The 26,920-nt window shown below is 48.9% G+C and overlaps 1 protein-coding gene and 1 long non-coding RNA gene across 16 annotated transcripts in view; one reads left to right on the forward strand and one right to left on the reverse strand.

The window, feature by feature from the left end:
• The window catches only part of LHFPL2 (LHFPL tetraspan subfamily member 2), a 169,829-nt gene that overhangs the window by 44,932 nt on the left and 97,977 nt on the right, over window positions 1-26,920 (reverse strand). For 3 of the 15 annotated variants that reach the window (XM_004010207.5, XM_042252015.1, XM_060418768.1), the window contains exon 1: window positions 3,294-3,553. The exons of 11 other annotated variants lie outside the window; for them this stretch is intronic. The gene's annotated coding sequence lies outside the window, so the exon portion shown is untranslated. Of the gene's footprint in view, window positions 1-3,293; window positions 3,554-15,295; window positions 21,016-26,920 lie in introns of those variants that run through there. One more of the 15 variants, XM_060418766.1, reaches the window with a different exon arrangement.
• On the forward strand, window positions 6,296-14,318 carry LOC121819937 (uncharacterized). Its single transcript, XR_006060287.2, has 3 exons — window positions 6,296-6,409; window positions 11,138-12,914; window positions 13,362-14,318. It is a non-coding gene; the product is annotated as an uncharacterized LOC121819937 (long non-coding RNA).

Genomic DNA, 26,920 nt, shown 5'->3' on the forward strand with positions numbered 1-26,920 from the left:
CCTGACACAAAGGGGGAAAGGTGAAAATTCACACCTTTAGAAACCAACTTAGGCCACAAACGATGATGAATCTGGGGGGGTGGGGTGGGGAGGGGTGTCCCATGGTAAGAGCTCAGTTCAGTTCAGTTCAGTCACTCAGTTGTGTCCGACTCTTTGCGACCCCATGAATCACAGCATGCCAGGCCTCCCTGTCCATCACCAACTCCTGGAGTTCACTCAGACTCATGTGCATCGAGTCGGTGATGCCATCCAGTCATCTCATCCTCTGTCGTCCCCTTCTCCTCCTGCCCCCAATCCCTCCCAGCATCAGAGTCTTTTCCAATGAGTCAACTCTTCGCATGAGGTGGCCAAAGTATTGGAGTTTCAGCTTCAGCATCAGTCCTTCCAATGAACACCCGGGACTGATCTCCTTTAGAATGGACTGGTTGGATCTCCTTGCAGTCAGTACCTAAATAGTGATAGCTAGTCACTGGGAGGGGAGAGACAGTCCTAAGTTGAAGCAGCAAGGCAAAGTAACAGGAGCAGATGCTGAGGAAGTGGGGAGAGGCGAGCACTGGAGCCTTGTTCTCTGCCAGAAGCTGTTGTTCAGCTCATTTGGGCAACACCGCCAAGCCTGCTGAGAAAGGTGACAGCGCCCCAGGGCTGCCCCGAGGCCCCTGCCCTTGAGAGGAGGGATCAGGAGCTTCAGACCAGGATGTCTCCCACCAACTGTGCCCTGGCCCCCTCAGTGGGACAGGCAGACCTCACACTGCTGGGCGAGAACAGCGCCACTGGGACAGCAGCCCCCCTCAGCCCCGGGGCTGGCTCAGTGGCCAGGAACAGACCGTCGCCTCTCCAACCCAGCCCATGTCATCGGCGCTTCCCACAAGGCCTGGGTTTGATGGAACAGTCAGAACGCAAACACTGTGACTCAATCAGTATCCAAACATCTTGGGTTTGGAAATAGCCAGTGACTGTATCCGGTAGCCGAAGTCTGAAATAAGCTATTTCCATCGGTCATCTGAGTCACAGAGAAGGCAGCACGAAATTGGATCTATCTCCTAATTAGCCACTCCGAAACACCACCAAGCCTTTGCGAGACAAAGCCTGGAAATATTTAGTGAGACACCCTCTTCACTGTCTTTTTCTGACCATGATTTACTTATAACTCAAGAACATGCAGTTGTCTATTATTATGTCATTCAAGTGCACTCATTAAAGTAAAATAAATAACCCAGAATAGTAGTAGGCTTGTGCCCAGCGTTGACGGCTACACACATTAACATGAGACCACGCGCCCACACATCCATAATCTTCTGATCCCAAGTCTTGTCCACCCAAAAACCCCATGGAGGCAAGTGATTTTTACCGCTATACACTATTGTGTTATTGCCGGTTGAATGCATGCTGAGAACCAAATGAGCAAAGCAAAACAAGCCTCCATTCTTTGCAGAAGGAAGGTCACACAGTGGCCTGCATTTGACCCCAACATCAAACCAAAGACATCATAGGGCATTTACATTCCAGGGAAATTTTTACATGATAAAACCTCCCACAGCCAGCTTAGAAAGAAAAGTATTTGACACTAATGAAGCTCCCAACAGGTAGTAGGGGTTAGACCCTGGAAAAAGAGCCAACACACTGTTGACTTAAAATACCCTAAATCATTGTGAGAAACTCCAGAAAGCTGACTCTAAACTCACTTTGTCAGAATTAATTTGGGAAACATTTAGTCCTGCTTGAGGGGGAACTGGGCTTCCCCGGCCAACATTTGGTCAAGTTTCCAGAGCTCATTCCTGTCAGTGAGTAACTAAAGTGTTCCCCTCCCACTGGGGCTGGGAGGAGGAACATGGGGCCAAACACCTTGGAGACAGGAAAACAAACGGAGTCCGTTACCATGTTTTTAACTCAGATCTGTCTGGAAATCAGGATGCAAGATGCTCAAGATCAGCTTCAGGGAAGCTCTTAATGCTGAGACTTTTCGAAAGTTCACGTGAGAAGTCCAGGAGAGCTCAGCCATGAGGAAGGCTGCGAAATGGCAATGTGACTTTCTGACTGCCCTCCAGGAGGTGCAGTCCGCTCTCCGTGCTCAGGACAATTTTTAATTCAAAAAGGATCAAAATTTGGATCAGCTTCCCACCATGTGATTTTTACCTGACCCTTTTTGTGTTCCCAAATTTGATACAAAAAGTCCTCTGCCTAAAAATGAGTAAGGATGGCCAGCCTCACTGTACTTCGAGCAGCGCTGAGGAATGAAGGATTTTAGAGTTTACTTCAGTCACATAGAAAGGAAAGAAAAAAGGTGGTAACATTTTTGAATTTGATTATTGCAACAGTTTTTAGTCTCATCAAAAGAGAAATTGACCAATGTCATTCAACTGGAAAAATCATCTATTTCACTCCATCTACCTTCCCTCCCTCCCCCGCCAGCTTTATTTATTCAGATCCATGATGTTGGGTGAACTGCGTGGAAGAGAATGTGAAGTGTCACCAACATTTCCTGTCCCAAGTCCTGAAGACAGGAAGCATGGATAGGAACTGCAACACCCAGTATCATCAATCTCTGCTTTCCATTTCTCTTGTTTTTCAGTTCTGATAACCCTCTTTCTTTATTTTCTGAACCTGACAGCTGCCAGGACCTTTTACGATGACAGCTGATCTCTGAAACACCACCATCTTCTACAGTCGGGTGGCTCTTTAGTGTAACTGCGCTCCCAGAAACAGAAAATCCTGACAGGTTTAACCCCGCACATTTTTTCAAGTAGGCATTCAGCCTCAGAACTGTATCTGGTGTGGCAGAGTACAAAATCGATACAATGGTCCTAACTCAGCCCTGCTTGCATGCTCCCTGCTTCACGCTCTCACCGTCCTTTACCACATTCTTTGCAACTCACTGCCATGTCTGTGTATTTGGTGCAGAACATGTTCAGGCAGCAGGAACTCAAAGTCATGGTGCCATTCGTGGGCTTTATAAAGCAGCAGTTGCGGGGCTAATCAAGGACCACACACGCACTGCAGCTCATCTTCCTCCCTCAGCTTTCAGCTAAGCACTAGGATCCTGCTTCATGGAAGGAGAAACTGTGGCATGGGCCATTTAATCGAACCAATAAATACAGAGCATCCCCTCCAAGGTCCAAGACACAGTGTTCACACTTGGAAGAGCTAATAAATACTAACAACAAAGACACTTCTAAAGTAACCAGTCTAATGCTAACACAATTTGAAAAATTGTGTTTTAGCAATTCATTCTTCAACTGGACACAGACAACCAAATGTTAATTGGCAGAGTCCTATCAAAGACAACCCCTTCATACCTTAAAATTAACTGTCTGCCTTTGCCAACACCCGGACTCCTACAGCAGGTGTCTTCTTAAGAACTGAAAAGTACTTTTCCTGATGTCTCCATTTCACTGTCACAGCATTCCTGTGAAAGGTTGAAAAGAACTGACAAAGTAGAGTGCTTTCCCTGAAGCGTGAAGCCACAGAGCGCCTCTGAAAAGCGTTTTACAGTCTGCGGGCAACAGGGCTTAGTGTAGGATGGAGCCAGGCCATGCAGCAAGGCCGGTGTGGGGCTGGGTGATAAGATGCTCACAGCTTTAAAAACAGAAAGCATTACACAAGGAGGCAGATGAAAGGATTTGTGAAACAAATTGCTGAATTTTCACAAGACTACAGTCTCAGGAAGGGGAATCATCTGACAGACTGAATCACACATTTCTGCAATGCAAGAATTTATATGAGCATCAGGGTATGAATCAGAGCCACAAAATGTTTTTTTTAATATCCCTGTAAAAATCAGTCCTGTGAAGGCAGCAACACTTCCCAAAGCACTTGTCTGTTTTAGGTACTTATTCATTTAACAATTTGTAAAAATAATTTTTAAAAATCTACCTGAAGTTTCTGGAAGCTAGAAGAAAGGGGGAAAGAAATAAAGTGGTTTCAATCCCCATACAGTACATTTTTGCATGCCATTTTGTCTAAGGCAGAAGCATTACCAAAAAGGGAGAGTATCATCCTATTTTTCCTGACTATATCACATTAAGCCATAAGATCCACTTATGGCTTTTATTTTTACTAGACATTTCATTTTTGATATACGTATTCAAGGGCATTCCAATTCATAACTAAATTCTATCAGTAGAGCTCTTCTAAAACTACAAATGATTTTGTCATGAAATTTAAAATGAGCTTCTCTGAAATTCTAGATGATTGTTTAAAATTATTTTTAAAATTCTAAACTAATAATCAAATTGCAGTTTACACTTCAACAACACAGGAGGTTTTCCTCTGCACGGTCAGAAAATCCAAGTATAACTTGTGGCCAAACCTCCATGTCCTCAGTTCCTCTGTATCCAGGGTTCCACATCGCGGAGTCAACCTACGGCCGACTGTGACCTTGGCTAGCAGTAGTAGCGTTAGTCATTCAGTCACATCTGACTCTTTGCGACCCCATGGACTGTAGCCCACCAGGCTCCTCTGTCCATAGGATTTTCTAGGCCAGAATAATGGAGTGGGTTGCCATTTCCTCCTTCAGGGGATCTTCCCAAGCCAGGGATAGAACCCAGCTCTCCCACATTGCAGATGGATTCTTTGCCAGCTGAGCCACAAGGGAGGTTACCCTTCTCCAATACTCCTTGTAGAAAGCAGTATATCAACATGAAATCAAGTTGAACCAGATTCATTGATTCTGAGAGGTGTGACCACATAGTGAGGAGCTGGACAGTTCTCCTCTGATGTGATGTGTTTATTAATTTCTCTCCCAGTGAGGGCCCATCCTTTATGAGGTCATTATTGCCACATGGATCCCAAAGTGACCCCTCTGATCACACACACTCATTCTTGGTCAGCAATGGCATCTATACTCATCTGAGAATTCTACCTACAGATATACAAGTGCTACTATAAGTCTACTCCCAAAAGACTGGGGTGTTTGTCAGCAGTTCTTGGGTTGTGGGAATATGGCTCCCTGCAGCCCTGCCAACAATGCTCCCCCAGCATGAGTTCACTCACTCCGTCAGCAGTGGGGAAGGAGGTAAGGATATAGTTGAGCAATGGGGTCTCTCCTTGGCAGGGACTGGTTCCTACCCAGTATCTATTCTCCTCTTCTTCACTAAGAAAACTGGCTGGGACTGGGGTGAGGAGAGCAAGACACTTGAGCACAAAATTAAAGGGGATGCCAAAAAACTTATTAATCTTGATGAATATTTTAATAAGCAACAATGTAAAATATTGTATGGATGTGAGCGTTGGACCATAAAGAAGGCTGAGAGCCAAAGAATTGATGCTTTTGAACTGAGGTGTTGGAGAAGACTCTTGAGGGTCCCTTGGACTGCAAGGAGATCCAACCAGTCCATCCTAAAGGAGATCAGTCCTGAATATTCATTGGAAGGACTGATGCTGAAGCTGAAGCTCCAATACTTTGGCCGCCTGATGGGAAGAGCCGACTCATTAGAAAAGACCCTGATGCTGGGAAACATTGAAGGCAGGAGGAGAAGGGGAGGCACAGAGGATGAGATGGTTGGATGACAACACCGACTCAATGGACATGAGTTTGAGCACGCTCCAGGAGTTGGGGAAGGACAGGGAAGCCTGGCGAGCTGCAGTCTATGGGGTCGCAAACAGTTGGGCATGAGTGAGCAACTGAACAACAACAAATGAAAAAACATAAAAATTTTAAATAAAGATTGGATCAGCATGATCAATTTTTTCTTTTGCCTCAGGCTCTAATATGGTACTGTAACATTGCATTAAGACATCATTTACCTTGATTACTGAGGTTTTTGGTACTTCCTTACATTTTACACTGACAGAAAATGCTTAATTTGCCTCACCTGATTCCTAACCCTGAAAGAAACACTACGGCATGGGGTAGGGGTGGGGTGGGAGTTGGCAATGTGCCTAGCTAAAAAAAAAAAAAATCCACATTTCTCAGCCTCTTTTTGCAGATGGAGTAGCCAATGAGATTTAAGTGGACAAAATGGGGAACATTTTCTGGAAAAGGTATTAAAAAGGATCTGGCTCTCTTATCAAAAACATTTTTAACCCCCCCCCAAAAGGCAAAACAAAAAACTTTGTGAGGTGATGAATGTGTTAATAGTGAGAATCCTTTCACAATGAAAAATGTATATGAAATCATCACACTGCAACCTTAAATATATTATTAGAACTTCACTTGTTAATTATACCTAAAAAAAAAAAAAAAAAAAAAACACAAACCCTGAAGAAACCAAAACCAAAAAAAAAAAATCCTGAAAAAAAAAACAAAGGACCTGACTCAGCTTTGGCACAGGTTCCTCTCTGGCTGGGGAATGTGACCAGAAAGGTTCTGATGGGGACTTCAAGAATGAACAGTGCTGTGCTAGAGAGAGTGGCGCAGAAGGAGCCTGGGTCCCGGACAGCATCATGAAGCTAACATCTGATGGCTTAGCGGGTAAAGAATCCTCCTGCGACGCAGGAGACAGAAGTGGGCTTAATCTCTGGGTTGGGAGGATTCCCTGGAGGAGGAAATGGCAACCCACTCCAGTATTCTTGCCTGGAACATCCCATGGACAGAGGAGCCTGGTTACAGTTCAGTGGGTTGCAAAAGAGTCAGACACAGCTGAGCAAAGCACGCACGCACGCACACACACACACCACCTGACCCACCTGTCTCAGGACCTGCTTATCACCTGGAAACAGCAAAGCTCTTAGATTAAAGCATGCAGTGCGTCTCAACTACCTGACGAGTGCAGTTCTCAACCCTTGAACCACACACCTGTGTTAAAGTCAGCCCTGTGTATTCATGGTCCCCGCACATCCAAGGATTCAACCTACTGGGGACTCTGCAATACTACAGTCTTACTACTGAAAAATATCCACACGCAGCTCAAGCCCATGTTGTTACAAGTTCAATTACACTAGGAATACATAGAAAAAAAGGGAGAAAAACCTAAACAAAACAGCTAAACCCAATGAGAAAACCAGTTAGAAGAGGCTGTTTTGGGAGGTACCACCACCACCTCAGTTAGATCTCTCTCTTTGCATCTTTTAAACCAAAACACCAGAGTTTCCATCCAAATGACTCTAGGGTCAGTCTACTACGGTGAGGACCATTTCACTGGTTTTCCAAGTAATTACAGAGGCGAATATTCAGGGAAAGACGTGGACTAGTAGTATTTCCCCTGATAGTGAGCAGGACGACAGCAGACTTGCTTGTGTGCTGACAAGCAGACGCTCTGAGTTAGGCCAAGGGTGCTAAATGAGCTCTGTTTCGGTGTAGACCCGGTGCTGTGTAGCCTGGGCCGCACCTCAGCTGACTTCAGAGGCTCATCTCCTGTTCTCTCCTTCACTGAGGCCACATACACCCTTACCAATGGGGTCCAGGAGACAAATTCTGTCCTTCCTTGGATGTTCAGGCATTCACCAGTCAACTACAGGGAAAATTAACTTAGGTCTAACTCAGTGCAGTTCATCCTTTCAAAAACCAAGGTCTGAGAAGACTTCTTTCACATTCCCCCACAAGAGGCACATTTGTATATGAAGATACCCCGGGGCACACTGACCATGAGCTGGCTTCCCTGGTGGCTCAGTGGCAAAGAATTCTCCTGCCAGTGCAAGAGATGCAGGTTCGATTCCTGGGCTGGGAAGGTCCCCTGGAGAAGGAAATGGCAACCTGCCCCAGTATCCTTGCCTGGAAAGTTCCATGGACAGAGGAGGCTGGCGAGCTACAGTCCACGGGGTAGCAAAGAGTCGGACATGACTGAGTGATTGAATCATTTTTAAACAAATGACACTTTGCGCCATCAGGTACGAGAGTAATTCAAACCAAATGAACAAAGTGTTGGCCTGTGACATATCTTAGAAGACATGTGAAAAATGTATATGAGAATAAATCAGAATGAACAATATAAGTATTAGTTTGTAAATGTACTGTTAACATTATGAGAGTGTGGGAGCTGGGAGGTGTGGGACACCCTGGGAAAGGTAAGTAAAAGCGTTAACTTTTCAATCTCCTCCAACAAAGGAAATAAGAGGAAAAAGCCCACTCTGGCTGGAAAGATGTCAGTGCTTAAACTAAAGGCTCGTATTCCAAGGTCAGAGCCCCCTTTTCAGCAGAAGAAAAGAAAAAAAGGGCATCATTCACATTTCTCTCTGCTTGTGTGGGTTGTTAAGTAATAAGCCATGTGCCAAAACCCTAATCTGCAGGATCAGCTCTGAAAAGAGGAAAAGAACTCTGCCAAGCATTTATCAACACCTTAAATTGTTTCTTTTCATTCCCAGAACTAAGGCTGTTTTATTAAATTTTTTAAGCCCCAGGTCCACCATTCCCTTCCAAACCTGCAGTCACTGCCTTAGATTTTAAGCCATTGTTCTAAGAAAGAAAGGGAGGGGAAAAAAGGCCAGAGAGGCTCTCAGAGCAAGAAATGAGTGGAGGCCCCGAGACCGGTGCAGCCTGGCCGGGGATACAGACCCCACGGCCCCCACTGTGAGCCTTGGCGGGGCTGCTCCTCACCCAGCCTCAGTGCGGGGCAGCAGTATCCCGCACTGCTCGGGGGCATCCTAGGAGGCAGAAGCTGGGCGGCTGCAGCCAAACCACTGCCTGACGCTGGATGCTGGTGGAGGGAGAGGAGGGCAAGACGAGGACGCTGGTCAGTCTGCCCCAGAGGCTCCCAGTGGGGCCTCTCCAGGAACCAGAGCCCCATCATTATGTTACCCTGCAGACCCTCCTGGAGGGAAAGCAGAGAGGCTGTCTAGGGGTCAGAGGCTGGGAGAGCAGGCAAGGGCAGTGGCCCAGGTCTGGAACCAGCAGCGTGCTCGGGGACACAGGCCAGACAGGCAAGTGAGCGGATCCTGGGAATCACGCTGGAGCACTGGACTGTGAGTCCGGGAATCTGCTCCTCCTCCAGCACCTGTCTCCGGTCAGGTGTGTCCCTGGGCGGGTCCTCTGCTCTTCCAGGGGCTCCGTGGCGCCTCCATAAGTGAGGCGGTTACGAAGGAGCTGTTGCGGGGGGAGGACTCTTGCAGCTCCAGTGCCCATGACTCAGTGATTCCCCGTCGCTCTCCTCACCCATCCCCCCCGTACTGACTCACACACGGTGTGACTGCTGGCTGTTCTTTCCCGGCCATCCTTTGGATTCAAAGAAAAATAGGAACACAAAGGCAGAACCAGATGTAGGGTCCATCTTCCCTACTTCCCATGTTACTAAAATGGGTGCAGATCCGTAGGGCCTAAGCTTGGGCCCCAGGGCCCCCTCTGCCCAAGTAGGCCTTGGCCATGCCCCTCCACTCTGGCAAAAACTTGCCGTTTCTGCCAAACCATGACGGGGGAGGTAGAGGCTGAGATGAGGTGCAGGGAGTTCATGTAAGGAAACACTGCCAAAATCACACAGCCGCCTCGACTTAAGCTTTTCAAATCTCAGAATATTGTTTTTCACCCTGTACTCTAAGTTCATGGCAAAAACTTAAAAGCTTTCATGGCATTTTAGTTTCAAGTGTAACAAGTGTGCTGGAATGTGGTAAGAAAAGCCATCAACTTCACAGGAGTGAAAGGGAAAGAAAAAAACAACACATTTTTCTAGCATCCCAGGACTGCTGCCCCCCACCCCCGTCCCATTACATGATAGTTCTCTGTATCCCACAAAGTGAAACGAGGCTTCTTCTGAGTCCTGGGACACAGCAGAGGGTCAGACATAAAAGCATGGGGTCGCAGAGAAGGCAGTTCTGCCAAGGAATCACAGAGACGGTCCTGAGCTGAAGTGGGACACTTGGTACCCACATGCACGGAGCCTGGCCTCCCACTTAACTTACACCCTGAGCACATGACAGTGGGGGGAACCGAGGTGAAGATGACCCTCAGAAAGCCCACTCTGGACCCCTCTGGTGCTGAGACCCCATCTTAGTCCCTGCTCCTGCGAGTCTCATGTTCCCAAAAGCATGGCGGGGACTGTCTACAGCGGCCGGCAGGACTGGTGGGGAAGGGTGGAGATGCACAAAGCCCTGGGGTCCCCACCAGAGCTTCCCAGAGCCACGGGAACCTGATGGGATCAGGAGAGGAAATCACACACAGAGCTCGCGCCCGTCCACCCCGCTGCCAGCCCACAGCCCCCCCTGCCCCGGCCGTCCAGCCTGGGGCCCCCAGGCAGGAACTGGGAAGGCCGAGCCCTCGCTCCCCTGCCAAGCCTGGCTGGGGGTGTCTATGGGTCACCACGGACACATCGTGGCTACTGCCCACTGGATTTCATCCCTAGGGGCAGGCAGGCTATCGGCTCCTTTGGTGGGTGGGCCTGATCACAGCATTTCCCCAAGACAACGGGCTCTGGATCCTGACACAGAGAGATAATCATCTCTGGAACACAATCAAGATCAAAGCTGGAGCCCTGCAGCCTCAGAGTTGTAATTACCAGACAGACTGCTGATACCCTGGGAAGGGACTTCAGCATCCTCCCTTGAGGGAAGCGGAAGTGGATCAAAAGACCCACGAAGAGGGCGCTTGCTGGGCTTCCTTCTATGAAGGTCGCCCCGTGTCGGCTTCCACAGCCAGACTTTGCTACAGTTCACGAGGAGCCCATGCCAGTAACAGACTCATGTCATAGCCTGAAAACAGGCAAGGGGAGCAAACTGGATCACTGGAAGACTGAGAGGACATGGGACCAACACACAGGGTGCGGGGAAGGATGCTACTTATTATTCAGGCACAACTTGGCCACGGTCTTGCCAACAGACAGTGCCGCCACTTCCACACACAGCCATCACGCTCGTTCTCCGAGAGATGCGATAAGGACCCCGGCCTCCCAAGGAATGGCTGTGTTCCCCTGCATAGGGCAAGTGACCTACATTCTCATCCAAGGTTTTAAATTATCAAAATGACTTTTCATCTCCCAGATCTAATGCCTGAGCTCTTCTTTGGCTCTTAAAATGTTGCTAAAATCTGCTCCATTATTTCAGAAGAGGCTCAGAGATACACCAACTAACACAGGCTGCATTTTACTGAATTGTTACACAGACAATATTTAGAGTCTGCCCAACCATATGCATTTCAACCAGCAAAAGTATAATACACACACTCAATTTTGTTGTTACTCTAAAGTGTCACCACCATCACCAGGCAAGGAAAACATCTCAGTATGATGAGAAACAGCTGTCAAAGCACTTGCTTTTTTTTTTTTTTTTTTTTTTTTAGCTCAGGCCAAACATAAGAGGATACAAATGGAGTGGGGTAACTCCCCTGCCTGTGTGCCTTCGCCCTGCCTCAGAGTCCTGAAGACCACGGTGGATTGGAATCCTCTGACCCTCAAAGTGTGCTCTCTTGACCAGCATCCTCAGCAGCCCCTGGGAGCGTGTTAGACCTGAGGAACCTCAGACCCCAGCCAGAAGTCCTGAATCAGAATCCACACTGACATTCACAGGCGCGTAAAGTCTAAGACGCGCTGGCCAAGCCCTGTCCCCTCCCACCCTCACACTCTCACATCCCACTTGCACACACACTTTGGCTTCAGATCTGAGGCCGGCCTGCACTCCCTGGAGGCCTCTGAAGCTTTCTCCAAGGGGCCCTGTTGTCATGGCAACCTCATTCTGGCTGGCATTCCACCCACCTGGCTGGCTGTACCTTGGGCCTGTTGGCCTCCTTTGCTGACCTGTCTGGGATGGCTAGAAATATGCACGGCATTTTGCCCCTCAAACATGTTTATTCATGAGGAAAAAGATCTATTTTTAGGTGTCAACTGCCAGCCCATCCTGGCTCACCCAGTCCCTCTCCTCCCACTTGCCCAATTAGAAAGAGCATCTTGTTTCCTGGCATGCAATTCCAAGGGCACTGAACGCAGGCAGGGGACCTAACGAGGGCTCCAAGAACAGCTCTAAGTGAATGGAAACAAGATGATTTCTGCTCAAAGCAATTTCCTCGGCACCCACCCTTTCCTCCCACCATGGACCCCATGCTGAAGGGACGCCAAGGCCATGTGGAAGTAACAGAACACCAACACATGCAAGACACAGCCTTTATCCTCAAAATGCAGCACAAGGAAGAGAGGGCCAATCAGTTAAGTCTCTTTGTATCCCACCCAGTTGCAAGTCTGATAGTCTTATCCCAGTTTCCCAGAAGACAGAGAGATGAATCCAAGTTCTTACATGGAGGACTCTATGCAAGTAAGGAAGGGTGTAAAATTCAAAAGCTTCTGACTGAGCTGTGTTCTCAAATTCTGACTTTTTAGGGGAACCCTGGAAATGACCAGAAACACACAACTGACTTTATCACCTTGTTGTATTACAGGGATGGAAAGTATGTCAAGTCATTTCCCTTTCCTTTGCTCAGAGTAGAAGGCATTCATTTATCACAGTGCCTTTCCCCACTAAGCCTAGAATCTTTTCAACAGACCCCCCCCCACCCCAACCCCTGTATTCCTAAGCCAGGATGCACACTTGACCAGGACCCTAGGGGACTCGCATGCACACTCGAGTGTGAGAAACACTGGGGCCAGGTGGGCCTGAGGTGAGATGCACCTGCTACTCCTGGTCTGCTGTCTTGGGACTCCCAACGTCCACACCCCCACTTCTATTCCTGTTCTCTCATAGAGTTCAAAAACTGGAGGCTTACATACAACAGCCAACCCATTAAATGTTTAAAAAGTAGCAGCAAACATTCAAAGTTGAAAGACAAGGTAAAAATTCAAATTTTTGGCTTTTCTTTCGGGGGAGAAGATCAGTACACTGGCAATACTGGACTTACATTTCCGCAGGACAACAGATCACTGGAGCTGGGTAGTGGCTGTTCTCTTTAGACAGGGCACAGATTCCCCAGTTTCCCCCAGTCTCTACCAGTCCGTACTGCCTCATGGTACAGCAGCCCGTTTCACTCCTTCAGCTGCCTACCTGACTGCGTGACTATGTTTCCAAAATCAACCAGAACCATTGCCCACGGCGCCCATCTTCACATTCAACTCTCTGGACTCATTCTGAAGGTAAGCCACCCCGCCCGTATTGGCAGTTTGCCCTTTTCCTTATTTCCCTTTCTTCATATGATCCCGGTGGTGACACAGTTTCCCCTTCTCCATATGCCTGGGGAGAGGGGCATGTGCAGCGTGATTTTCACAGGGTTCCTGTTCAAGATCCACAGATTGCTGAGGTCTGTGACCACACGCCGTGAATCCTGCGTTGTTTGGTGCCCGGCACCATCTCACCAGGAGACACAATCCTGTCTGTAACCTAGTCCAAAGGCTAGCCCTGCCATTCAGTGGCAGTGTGATGACCCTAGGCAAGCCACTCTCTCTCCTGAACTGAGGAGCACTTACCTCAGCACTCCACCGAGTTATCGTGGGCAGTTAACATTTGTGTGCACAAGGCTTCATACAGGACTCTGCATACCCAAGCACTTAATAAAAGTGGCTATTCCCCTTCATTATACACAGTTGGCACTCAATAAAGATTTGCTGACCCAACACCGCTCAGCAGTAAAGAACCAGCCTTCAGGAGACAGGAGACGTGGATTCTAGCCCTCGGTTGGGAAGGTCCCCTGAAGTAAGAAATGGCAACCCACTCCAGCATTCTTCTCTGAGAAATCCCATGGACAGAGGAGCCTGGCAGGCTGCAGTACCTGGGGTCGCAAAGAGTCAGACACGGCTGTGCGACCAAACACCACCGCCACCACCTCTGACCATCCCACTCCCCAGAGAAGGCTCAGCTTTTGCACCCTCTGCAGTGACACCTAAGGGAGGAAAAGAGGGGCTGCAGCCCCTGGGGGTTGGCGTCGGGACAGGCGGCCCACATCAGGGGCAGAGGATGTGGGCCTGTGGAATGGAGCCCTAAAACCACACAGCCACACCCAGCACTTTCCGCACCCCCACTCACAGCTTCTACACACACCAGCCAAACATTTTGCTTTTTAAAAAAGTTATTAGCATTTCCATATGTCTGCCTTTGAAGTTAATAAGGTATATTTTAAAATTCCATTCCAATCCACACAAAGCTCTCTCTGCCCTGATCTTACACTGCACTTGGTGAGGACCACACAGCTCAGCAGTTAAGGCTCTCTCCATGTTGCATATAGAGAAACGACGTGGCCTCTAAAGGGATTAGCACACTGTGTCGCAAACAGAAGGTGCTTTTAAAAGTACCTGCACCTACACATATATTCATACACAACAGTTTCCTTGTTTCAGGAAAAACAGACCTTTCTTGGCATTTGTTTTGCACCAGTGAAGTGCTAGGCACATAGCAAACATAATACACACCATGCCCATCCGTAACTGGCCCCTTGTGTGCTAAGAGACATGTTTCATGTTAACTGAACTATGAAATGGAGCCCGTCCAGCTTTCTTTGGTAATGTTTGAGCCATACACTGTAAGATAAATGAAAAGGGACTGAATTGGGTCATGGTCTTGTTTGTTTCCTTAAAAAGGGACTGACGATGATCTCTGAGTTTGCAACATTCTGTCTGCCAACACAGCAAAACTGATGGAAGAAACATGTGTCTTTCCAAAAGCAATGCAAGCTCCCATGCAAGTTCCTCTTTTCAGTTCTAAAATATCAGTCACAACAGGCCACAGACCTTGGCCTCAGCCATTCTTTTCAGGAACCACAAGTGGCCTCTCACTCACAGCCTGTAGGAGGCAGAGGGCCTGGTGGTCACCAGTGGGAACTGGCTGGGAAGAGAACCGCCCTGGCCATTTTTAGTCTCCTTAAGATGGGGAGGAAACAGAGGTGCCTGGGATCATTCCTGGCACCTGTGGTCACGGCACTTATTCAAACACCCACTGCTGCTGCTGCTGCTGTTGCTACATAACCAGCCTTGACTGCTAAGTGGCACATTAAAGCAGCTCCCAAATTCACTGTTTTAACAGCAGCCCTTGACAACAAGCTCTTCCTCCGTGGGGCAGACGGTGATCTTTTTGAAGTGGCTCTCTGGGACTGATTTGGAATAGTCTACTTGTCTGAACAAACCATGCAGGCCTGGAAGGCAGCCGCTACCTTACTATGGGGACCAGGGAGGATGTCCCACATCCTTGGCCTTCAGCAACAAGGAAGACCCAAAAGGACTGTGACTTCCCTGTGTCTCTGGTGAGGGAACAGTGCTGACCCCTAGCCTCACCAGAGGGAATCACGGAAGCCTTTCTGAGCCTACCTGAGGTGTCAATGAGGGAAAATGGCCTGAATGTTAGCATTAAAAACAAAGGAACATGGATGGACCTAGAGACTGTCATAGAAAGTGAAATAAGTCAGACAGAGAAAAACAAACATGGTATCAGTTCAGTTCAGTCACTCAGTTTTGTGTCCGACTCTGAGACTGCATGCACGCCAGGCTTCCCTGTCCATCACCAACTCCCGGAGCTTGCTCAAACTCACGTCCATCGAGTCGGTGATGCCATCGTCCCCTTCTCCTCATGCCTTCAATCTTTCCCAGAATCAGGGTCTTTTCCAGTGAGTCAGTTCTTTGCATCAGGTGGCCAAAGGACTGGAGCTTCAGCTTCAGCATCAGTCCTTCCAGTGAATATTCAGGACTGATTTCCTTTAGGATGAACTGGCTTGATCTCCTTGCAGATCAAAGATGGTATAGTAATGCACATATGTGGAATTACACATATGCAGAATTACCTATACAAAATTGTATAGGTGAATCTATATGCAAAGCAGAGAGACACATATGTAGAGAACAAAAAAGGATACCAAGGGAAGAAGGGACGGGTGGGATAAATCGGGAGATTGGGATTGACGTATATACATTACTGTGTATTAAGTGGATAACTAATGAGAAACCACAGTATACATAGGGGGAAAGAAAAGAAGATACAATCTGTTTGTAGGACATATACTGAGTTAGCATTAAAAATGCATTACAATATACATTAGGTGCAGACAGATATTATTTGAGTCCACTTATAGGAGGCACCTAGAATAAAATTCATGGAGACAGAAAGTAAACCGTAGATGACAGGGGTGGGGGTGGGAGAGTGTGGACGTAGTGTCTAATGGGGACAGAGATTCTGTTTAGGAAGATAAAAAATTTCAGGAGATGAATGATGGTGAGAGTTGCGTAACAGTGTGAATGTACTTAGTGCCCCTGAAACATAGAGGTAAATATGGTTAAAATACTGTGGTTTTTTATTTTAATTGGAGGCTAATTACTTTACAATATTACTATGTTTTATATTATGTGACTTTTACCAAATTAAAAAAAAAAAAACATTAGAAAAGAAAAAAATAACAAGGGAACAGAAAATCCCTGAACCCCTACTGAGAGGAAGTACATCTCTTGATTAACTGCTTGAGGTATCGCCAAGGAGTCTGGGCTCCCACGTCCCAGCCATCTACCACCCCCACTTCTCCAGGGAGTCGAGGCCCTCACCTCCCCAGCCATCCATCACCTCCACTTCAGCCCAGATCCGTCCCGGAGGCAGTGGCTCACAGGACAGACTCTAAATCAGCTGCTCTGAAAGAAACCGTCTAACAGGACTTCTCCACTGGCCAGCAGTGAAGATGGGAGAGAGAAAGCTTTGGGGGAACTAGAGAGAGAGGGGCGAGTGCCTCTCAAGTATTCATTGATGACAAACTATGAACACTCTGACCAGAGGCCGAGGGCTGTTTTCTTTGACTTTTCACACTCCTCCCAAGTGGCCCCTGAGTGCAGGCCTGAGACACAAGAGCCACTAGGGGAGGTCCCAGAGCCCCCACGGATTAAGCCCCCTTTACCGCCACATGGAGAACACTCTGTGTCGCGCGCATGGCTGGGCCAGTCACAGAGTCCCTGGGAAAGGAGCCAGGGGTCCTGTCCATAAACTCCCGCAGGGTCACCGGCCTAGCACCTGATCAATCAGTTACTAAAACAGGTCTTGGCCTTCTGGGGACTGGGGATCGAGTAACACTCAAAAGGGGGAAAAACATAAAAAGTAAACCGTGCTGCAAACCCCAGAGAAAAGAGAACTCACAGTTCAGACGTGCACGGCAGGAAAATGGACATAATTAAAGAGAGCTGCTGAGAACACGCAAACTTCCTGCAGTGAGGGCAGTCTCTGCCTTGTGTCCACCGAGCCGACCGACGGCGAGAACTAGAGCCACCAAGCTTAGCTCAAGAAAACAAAAAAATAGCAGCTCCCCCGCATTAAAAACTGTATTTCTGTAGAAGAAACAACATAGGAATGCTCTGAGTTTGAATTATGACAAGGGCCCATTTTAGGAGGCAAGCCATTTGTAATTCCAGAATCCTTAAGTTACAGAAATTTAATAGCTGTGACCTTGGATGTTTAAAAAAAAAAAACAAAACCCATTGTAGTTAGGCTTTTGTCCAACTACCTCCATATCCTTTGGAAATAAATCCTCCAGCATTGTGTGATGGCTCTGACTGGCCATCAGGGAAAGAAAAGCTAACAATCTCGTCGGGGCCTCACGTTAACCCAGAGCACACTTCCTCCAGCATGGTCCCTTGAGAGGCTTGGGTTTCTGAATGGGGAACAAACACACCCATTTTTTCAGAGCTGCCGACCCCCTGGCCCCCGTCCCTTTGTGGAGTGTGAAGTCTACTGGCAAAGGCCACTTGTAAACTGTAAACTGTGTCCCGGGACCTTCCAGGAATCGCCCCTTGGGGCGGGGTTCCCGCCTGCACTCCGCTGGACGCTGTCATCTCCTGACCCTTCGTCTCCGAGCATCCCCCTCCCAGCTGTGGTTCTAGGTCTACCTCGAATGCCCTCTCCTCCAGGAAGCCTTTCTCTTTAGCCTGTTTCCTGCACCGAGGGGCCCAGGCCTGACTGGAGTCCTTTGGACGCACTGCACTTTCCAGGGCAGGCTGATGGAAGAGCAGTTTTTCTCCCTTACTGGCCCGTCTGCACATTACCTCTGCATCCTCATCTGACTCAGCGTCACACTGCACGGGGCCGTGCACGCAGGGTCTGCTCAGCCCACACCCCAGCGCCTCCCTACAGCGCTGTCCCACATGCAGGGGCCGGGGCAGGTGCCGGGACCCTGGTCTCAGCTCCTTCCGCCTGTGCGCTCCGGACTTCCCACCCATCTCACTGCCCCTCTGAGAAAGAGTGGGGCGGGATGGCCCTGCCCTCGGCCCTGTCCACAAGAGACTGCCGGCTGCCAGGCCTGGCCTCCTGGGCATGGGGGCACAGGGCTAGGAGCAGGTGCAGCTCTTTCTGCAGCCCTACCCTGGCCTTGCGATGCGGCAGGGAGGCCACCAAGAGCGAACCCTCCCTCAGCCGTCAGGTCACCTTCGGGTCCACACAGCTGGAAGAGGAGGTGGCAGGGAGAGCCGCACAGTGACAACCAGGACAAGACGCAGGAGGATGCAGCAAGCCCCGGCGGCTTGGTTGTCGGTGAACAGAGGCCAGAGGAGGTGACTCTGGAGGTGGCCTTTGTAGCTGGAGGCAGGCCCAGGCCGTGGGAGGGACGGGTGGCGAGCCCTCCCCGTCCCTGGTGGTCCTGAGGGGCTGACACCACTGCCCACTGACTGGGGAGCCGGAGGGGCCTGAGGAGGGGGGATTTGGAAAATCACTGACCACCACCCATCAGCACCAGGGGAGCCATGAGGAGACACCCAAAAAAGGGGCTCCAGGTCCTCAGCCCCGCCCGGCTCCCTGCGTGGCTCTCTTCTGGGTGCACGGTTTCCTTAGTGCCCAGACCCCAGGCTGTGAGAGGCTGCAGACCGTGCCCTCCAGGAAGGCAGGGGCAGCGTGCGTCTCCCCTGCTCACTATTCCATCCTCGCATGGCATTTGGTACACGCAGCTCGTATCTCATGACCACCTGTCGGATGACTCCTCAGTGGGCAAAACAGAGCTCAGGCCTTTGGTTTGGAATCATCGGAAGTTGCACATCGTGAACAGAGTGAATTTACAGAGTAAATTGGCACTTCCAGTCCATGGCTGATACAGAGAGGACAGAGTAGAGAAAGAAAATCTCTAAATCAAAATCAATAGACATTTTCTGATAGTTAACTCAGGAAAATCTGAGTTGTGATTTCTGTCAATAGGATGAATACATATGATAGTAGTCCCTCTTACCCATGGTTTCATTTTTTTGTGGTTTGCTACCCACAGTCAACCGTGGTCTGAAAATATTAAATGAAAAATTTCAGAAATAAACAGTTCACAAGCTTTCAATTCTGCCCCTGGGCCATGTGACGGAATCTGGCACAGTCTTCCTCCATCCCTCCCGGGACACACATCACTGTCTAGTCCAGCCTGTCCCGCCCATTGGTCACGTAGTGGCCTTGCTGTGACTGTCAGACGCACCTCAGTGTTTGTGCTCAAGTCACCCTCCTATATCACTAAGCTGTGGCCCCACAGGGAAGAACAGGGATTCTGCCAATTCGGATCCACCAAAGAAAAGCCGGGAAAGACTTCTTTAAGTGAAAAGATGAAAGTTCTCATTAAGAGAAAAATGCATATGCTGTGGTTGCTAATATTCAGTAAGAATGAACCTTCTAGCCACGAAGTCATGAAGGAAAAAGAAGTCTGTGCTAGGTTTGCTGCAGCGCCTCAAACTGCAAAAGTTGCAGACACAGCTCATGATGAGTGCTTAGTTAAGATGGAAAAATCATTAACTCTGTACAAGAAGGTATTCTGACAGAAAGAAACCACGTTCCCATGACTTTTATTACAGTATATTATTAATAAGTGCTCTATTTTATTATTAATTATTGCTGTTAATCTCTTACCATGCCTAATTTGTGAATTAAACTTTATCGTGCATGCTTGTGTGGGAAAAACACAGAACATATCAGGCCTGGTATAGCCCGAGGCTTCAGGGATCCACAGGCAGTCTTGGAACATGTCCCCGTGGATAAGGGGGGCTACGGCATTCGTTTGAATCTTCAAGTCACTGACTTGGGCAGAAGCAGAGAAGAGCCACAGCTCTGCTGACTACAGCAGTTTTAAAACTGTTCGTGTGGGTGAGGTCAGGGCATCTTGGTGGGGCTGTAGGGCCAAGGGCGGAAAAAGCACGCCAGTAAGTCCTGGGCCATTTTCTTGCAAACACGCACACACCCCAGAACACACGCACACCACACACACCCCAGAACATACACACATACACCTGGAACACAAGAACAGCAAACTGAAGTGGCTGCTTCAGCCAACATTAAATTTCGTCTCCGTCTGCTTTTTAGTAACCTGGTCAGACTCGAAGCTTTTTTTCTCGTCTTCCCTTTTAAAACATTCCCTAACCAAAATATGGAATTCATCTGCATTGTAATCCCAAGTGGAGCACAGACTCATTTCCTCTTGATCTGTGTTTCAATTACTCCCAGTCACTCTCGTTTCTCATGGACAATGACTGGAAACACTCCCCAGTAGGAATTTCAACCGCCCTCTTTGAGACAGATGTTTTGGAAACCACTGACAAGCTGCCCGTCACTGTGAGGAACTCTCACAACCATTCAGGTCCAAGCTGTGCTGGCTCCCCACGCCCAGCTCTACCACCATCTGCAAGACCTTAGGTTCTGTTAGATCAGCCAGATACCTGTTATGTAGCAATTTTTTCTCCACATCCCCTTTAACCAACACATTCCCCATCAGGAGGCCACATCTGAGGCCTTATCTCAGCAAAGTCATCCTCATCTGCTACGGCATCAAGAGTGGGACTTCTCAGGTGTGTCTCTGGAACAATCCAGTACAGCAAATCTTTCGATGAAAACATGACTTTCAGGAAGTGCATGAGGCACTTGGGAAAGAAAAACGAACTTCTGTGAGCCACTAGGACCTGCTCATAAATTTCTGCTAGGCAAATGGGGCCCTGGTGGCTTGAGAGAGTTGTTGCTCAATACGTCCTAGCACCCACACGAGCTCATGTTTCTCCCGAGGTGGGGGTGCCTCGCTGGCTCTCCAAGAGAAATGCAGGACAAGCTTCAGTCTTGTTCTGGTGTGATGCATAGGGCCGAGTGTGCAAGCCACCTGGATGTGCTGTAAAATAGTTTCTCAAACAGTTCCAGCTTTCCCAAATGCACCTATAAAAATAAAACTAAATGCCTGTTAAATTCACTCTTTAGGGGACCTACCTCGCTCCAACAGAGTCAAGGGACGGGAGAGAAGTTTCAGCAGAACCTAGCCCTCTCACTGGAAGCATCTGGTTCCTGGGAGGAATAAGGAATAGGTTCGTGCACGTTTGGAAGGGCACCAAGTGAGAGAAGAACATACCCTCCCAAAGACTATCCTTCCCCAGCCTTTGCTAAGGCCATGATACAGAAGAGGAGCTGGAGAAGCACACTGCCATTCGAGAGAAACATCCGACATTTAAGAACTTAAAACTTGTGCAAAAGTTTCCCATCTGCCTTAGCAACGCTACCTGCTGCTGTGGCTACAAGAATTCTAATTTCTCCTGCACCGATAAAACTGTGGGTGACTGTGAGCCGTCAAATTCAGGCACAAACACACACTTCCAGGGCTGCACATGCCTGCTTAGCGTTAGTACACACAGGGAAGGTTAGCCCTTTGGCTCCTTTCCTCTACATTCTTTTATTTTTCCCAGTGAGGGGCATGTATATGCAACACCACATGTCAACTTTATATGCAGCAAACTTGGAGAGGGTTGATCATGTAGTTGTATAGTAAGTATGACAAGAAAGACATTTTTCAAACTAGGTATCCTTAGGTACTCTACTTAGCAAAACCATTAGGGTGGAAAACCCACACAAACATAAAAATTAAAAAAGGGACTAACAGAGAGAAGCAATACAGCAGAACACCGACGGACATAACTCCCGCCAAAGGGCCCTGTCCCCAGCTCCATTACTTTATCAGCTATGTGACCTTGGGGAAACAACTCAGTCTCCGAGCCTCAGTTTACCCATATGTGGAATGGGGAGAATAGAACCTACATTTAGTGGCACAGACCTGTATCCAAGGCACAGCGCTCAGCCAGTGGAAAGCTCTCAATAATGGTTGCTTTTATCACATGACTCTTCCTAAGCTTCAGCCCTGGACTCACCGGGGTTTACTCAAGAATGACAACCTGGCAGAGTCACCTGATGACTAGATGATGATGACTGATGACTAGAATTGGCCTCCTGTTCCCCTTGCCATTTAGAGGTCACAGTCTGCACGCTCTGTTTATATTGACTAAGTTTCCTGGTGACATAGTAGTTACCCAGAAACATGTATTTGTTTAGTTCTTTGCTTTTTCGCTGCTTCCAAATGTCTGTGGATTGATCTATGCAGATCCCAGAAATGTAATCATCACTTGCTTGGCTAAAGAGGCTTCTCTCTGTGTTTGTTTTTACTAGAAGTCAGTCCTCTGAACCTGCGGTTTGCAAACTTTCTTCTGACCACAGAACATGATTTATCAAAAGGAATCTGACAAGCAACTCTAGTTCTGTGTATGAGACAGATCAAAGCAGAGCATGTTGATTAAAAAGTAAGAGGCTGACTAGGGCCACCTTGCTCCCATCACGACCATTACCTCCAGGGAGCCCCTAAAATGCTCCCAGGAACTGCCGCACTCTGGCACATGCTCAGAAAAACTCGGATCTAAATTGCTCTGGCAACTCTCCTCACGGCCTTCAAACACCACATGGCCTGACCTTGAAGAATCTCAAGGCGGAGCTCCAGCTTCTCTCCTCCCAGCCTTATCAGTGACAGCAAAGTCAGAGACGCACACAACCACGATCCCTCGCCTACCCACTGTCCCTAATGTGGTGATGGTCTGCGAGGCACGCGGCCTGATTTTCTGTTTTGCTGACTTACACCTGAGACACATCAATCACTGAAAGAAGGGCACTGGGACCACCATGTCCACACGGAAACTAGGGAACCAGCTTCTGCGGAGCCAACTTCCACTTGGAGTTTTTTGTACCCATTAGGCCGTGACAGGCTTCCCTGGTTGACCAGATGGTAAAGAATCTACCTGCAATGCAGCAGACCCGGGTTCGGTCCCTGGGTCGGGAAGATCTCCTGGAGGAGGCAATGGCAACCCGCTCCAGTATTCTTGCCTGGAGAATCCCACGAACAGAGGAGCCTGGCGGGCTACAGTCCATGGGGTCGCGAAGAGTCAGACACGACCAAGCGACGAACACACACACACAGGGCATGACATATAAACCAGGGTCAATCGAATGTAACAAAAACTACACAGAACTTTCAATGAAAATGACATGGCCATGGTGGAATATATACTCCTCACAGTGCCTATGAGTTCCCAGCACAACGTTCATACATATGCCGTGCAATGGGGACGAGAGATGAGAGAGAGAGTCTGCGCAGGGGATGAGAATACTGAAGCCGCTGGAGAAAGTCATGGCTTTAGAAACTCAAGACTGGGAGGCAGTCCCCCCCGCCTCCCCCTCCGCTGCATGGCTGCTCAGCGGAAGCCAGCAGACACATAACTGTGGGAAGGCAGCGGGGAGAGGGGACTAGTCCAGGGTGGTCTGAGGGGAACTGGCCAGGAGGGATGAGGCTGCAGCCAACCAGCGAGAGGTCCCAGCCAATTGTGAGGCATGTCCTTCCTCCACCGAAGAAGCCAGCCCTTCTCCCTAGGGAAAGGCTGCAAGACTCCCAGCCTGAGTCACGCGGAAGCAGATTTTACAAAGCGCTCCGGAGCTTCCCGGGGAGCCATCTGGCCGTGACGAAGGGACAGGCTTCTCCAGCCCCAGCCTCCCGTGGCTCTCGCGTCCTTCTGCTTCTCCCCAGCTCACTGCGGCCAGCACGGCCTTGGTGCAACTGTCACGGTCCTCCAGCTGGAGCGTCTTAAGATGGACATGGCTCTGCCTGCGGCCCCCTGCTGCAGGGTGCGAGGCCTGCAGCCCCAGACCACCCTGTCCACGGCCCGACCTGGCCTTGGGGCGCTGAGAGGACGGTGGCGGTGACGGCCCAGGACCCGGCGCCACCAGGCCCGGGCCCTCTGCAGTCAGGCCACGGCAGGCGGCAGCACCCAGGCCGCGTCCATTTCCACACCTCACCAGGGCCTGCCAAAAACGGGCCCCTTCGACATCTGCTAATCACATTTGCTCCGCGGAGCCAGGAATAATTACACCCGCTCGATGCTGGGAATGCTGGCAAGGTCTCACATCCCCACAGCTGGTCGGCGGGCGGAGCAGATGTCTGCTGGAATCTAATCACTAAGCTGGAAAATCGAGCCCTCAGTGACACCAGTCACCTTCAGAGAGAGCTGTCGGCCCAGCCGTCGGCAGAGCGTTGGGTGGGGGCTCCACCGGCCGTCAGCCCCTCTAACCTTCCTGAGGCCGTGCCTTCTCTGATTAGGTACCACTTCCTGGTGCCGTGACTCACATGCCACGCACATTAGGTTCTTGTTAACTGTTCACGTGACTCGGGCTTCTGGAAAATCCCTGTCCAGAAATTTAGTTTGAAGCTGTAAAACTTTCTTAGGAAGTATCTGATTAGATAAACAACCGTATCTTTTCGGTCTTGTTTCAAAGGTTTTATTGGGTGCTACTGCTTATGTTGGTGTGTCTGTTGACTGTGGGTGTGTAACAAAGCGCCTCAACATTTAGTGGCTTAAAACAACAATGACGTAACGCTTCTCACGACCCCATGAGTTGCCTAGCCTCACTCACGCACTGTTCTCAGTTGGGTCAGCTGTGCCAAAGGTCTGAGAGGCTCCAGTCACACAGCTGGCAGGTAATGGGGACACCTCAGCTCTCCCCTGACTAGCCTCTCCTCCTCTTGCAGGTCAGACCAGCTTCCTCATGTGGAGGTTTCAGGGCGAAGCCCCAAGAGGGCAAACGTGAGGCGGCAGGGCTTCTAGAGATCTGGACTCTGGGACTCACACCACACTTGGGGTGCGGCTGTCACTCCTGGCAAGTCAGAAGGCCATCTCAGACTCAAGGGGTAGGGAAACGGCTCCAGTTCTGGATGGGAGAGCTAGAGAAATCTGAGCCCATCTACCACACGTCAGCGTCTCCCCCACCGTGTCACAGTGGTGTGAGTTCTGGGAGGCGGTCTGCAGGTGCTTGCAGATCAAAGGGGCCCCAGGACAAATGCCGAATGCTGTATGCCACCCCTGAGACGCCACTGCTGCTTGCTACTGCTAAGTCACTTCAGTTGTATCCGACTCTGTGCGACCCCAGAGACGGCAGCCCACCAGGCTCCCCTGTCCCTGGGATTCTCCAGGCAAGAACACCGGAGTGGGTTGCCATTTCCTTCTCCAATGCATGAAAGTGAAAACTGAAAGTGAAGTCGCTCAGTCGTGTCCGACTCTTAGCGACCCCATGGACTGCACCCTACTATGCTCCTCCGTCCAAGGGATTTTCCAGGCAAGAGTACTGGAGTGGGGTGCCATCACCTTCTCCCACACGCCACAGTACCCATTAACCCGGTAAAGTCTCTGAGAGGTCCCACAATAAGAATAAATCCCGTTTAACGTTGATTGACAATGAACAAACACATTTACAGAAGCAAAGGAACCTAGAACACCATTTTGGAAAGTGTGGTCATGAATCCTGGATTTGGGGAACAGTTTTAGTTGAGCGTAACTAGCCTTTTAAAAATTATCTATTTATTAAAAATAATAATAATAAATAAAAATTATGTATTTATTTATTTGACTGTGCTGGGTCTTCACTGCTGCCTGGGCTCTCTCTAGTCACAGAACGTGGACCTCTCGGTGCAGCGGCTTCCTCTGTAGATGACCACAGGCTCCAGGAGGTGCAGCACGAGGGCTCAGCGCCTGTGGCTCCTGGGCTCTGCAGTACAGGCTCAGCAGTCGTGGCACACAGACCTCGTTGCTCCACGGCACAGGGATCTTCCCGGCTCAGGGATCGAACCCATGTCTCCTGCACTGGCAGGTGGATTAAGCCCAACGTACTTTGTCTTGATGTCTTTTGAAACATCCCAGAAACGGCACATGTCCAAAATACTCTCTAATATGTGGAAGGGGCACATAGTACCTCAAGCCCTGAGTTGAGGTCATAACTCTGAAGGTCACCACAATTATCTTTCAGGTCATTAACCATGGAGAAACTTCCACTCAAAATCATTTTGATTAATCCTAAACAGTTTTTCTCAAAGTTGATGCACAAAGGTTTGGGGTCTTCACCTTCAGATATAGTATTTTCGAGCATCGACAAAAGCCCGGATTCCTACAGAATGGATGTTGGGGTTCATGCTGCTTAACTTCCACAACCCTAAAACTCAGTGAAAACAGCATAACCAATAGTCTTCCACAAGGAACTAATGAACCACTCAAGAACTACTCTACTTATGTACAGCCCCTGATCTGTACCCTCCCATAGAGTTTTCTACTCCAGCAGAAAGAAAAGCTCATCCATCCTCAAAACTTGGCAGCTTTTGATGGTTATGGTATGGAAACAATGAATCTGTTGGCCATTAGACTATGATGATCTCAACAGTGGGTGAGATTTATACAGGCAAGGCCAGGTCAAATCAAGATTTAGAGCTGGTAGGTTGACAGCGCTTACCAGCTTGGAAATGACAAGAGCAATCTCCCCAGATTCAATGACTGGACCCATCCCAGTCCCCGCACAAGGAGAAGCGTGCCAGGGCACAGTGAAGGCATGCTGCAAACTGGATGCTAAGTACAAGACTGAACACACATCCTATTTAATTTTGCTTTTTCTCTTGTGCTGGGGATATGGATGGACAAGGGGTAGAGAGAAGGATTTGTGTGTCTGGCTGCTAGGTCCACTTCTTACATTCGATTCTTGTAACATTCATTCACTAAAGGACAATGACTCACCCAAAGATACATGGCAGCCGGGGCCCAATTTACTAAATCAGACTCTAGAGGCCCTAACATTTCTCTCTTTGGCATCAAACACTTTTAAATCTTCATCTTATGCTCTGAAATCATCAGGGAAACATCGCCTGGAAGCCTGAATGCAGTTTCAAAGGATGGAATAAAAGTGAATCTACAGAGGAATGGGGAATTCCATGGGAAAAAACATTCTATGAGTGATAAAAGAGGAAGTGGAAATTCCTAAGGGAAAAGAATCATGAGGACACTCATCAGTTTAAGAAATAAACAAGGTGACTGTTTAGGGCAATTCTGTAGAAAAGCCACTTAAA

Source organism: Ovis aries, chromosome 7, assembly GCF_016772045.2.
Source record: "Ovis aries strain OAR_USU_Benz2616 breed Rambouillet chromosome 7, ARS-UI_Ramb_v3.0, whole genome shotgun sequence".
NCBI classification, from domain to species: Eukaryota; Metazoa; Chordata; class Mammalia; order Artiodactyla; family Bovidae; genus Ovis; species Ovis aries.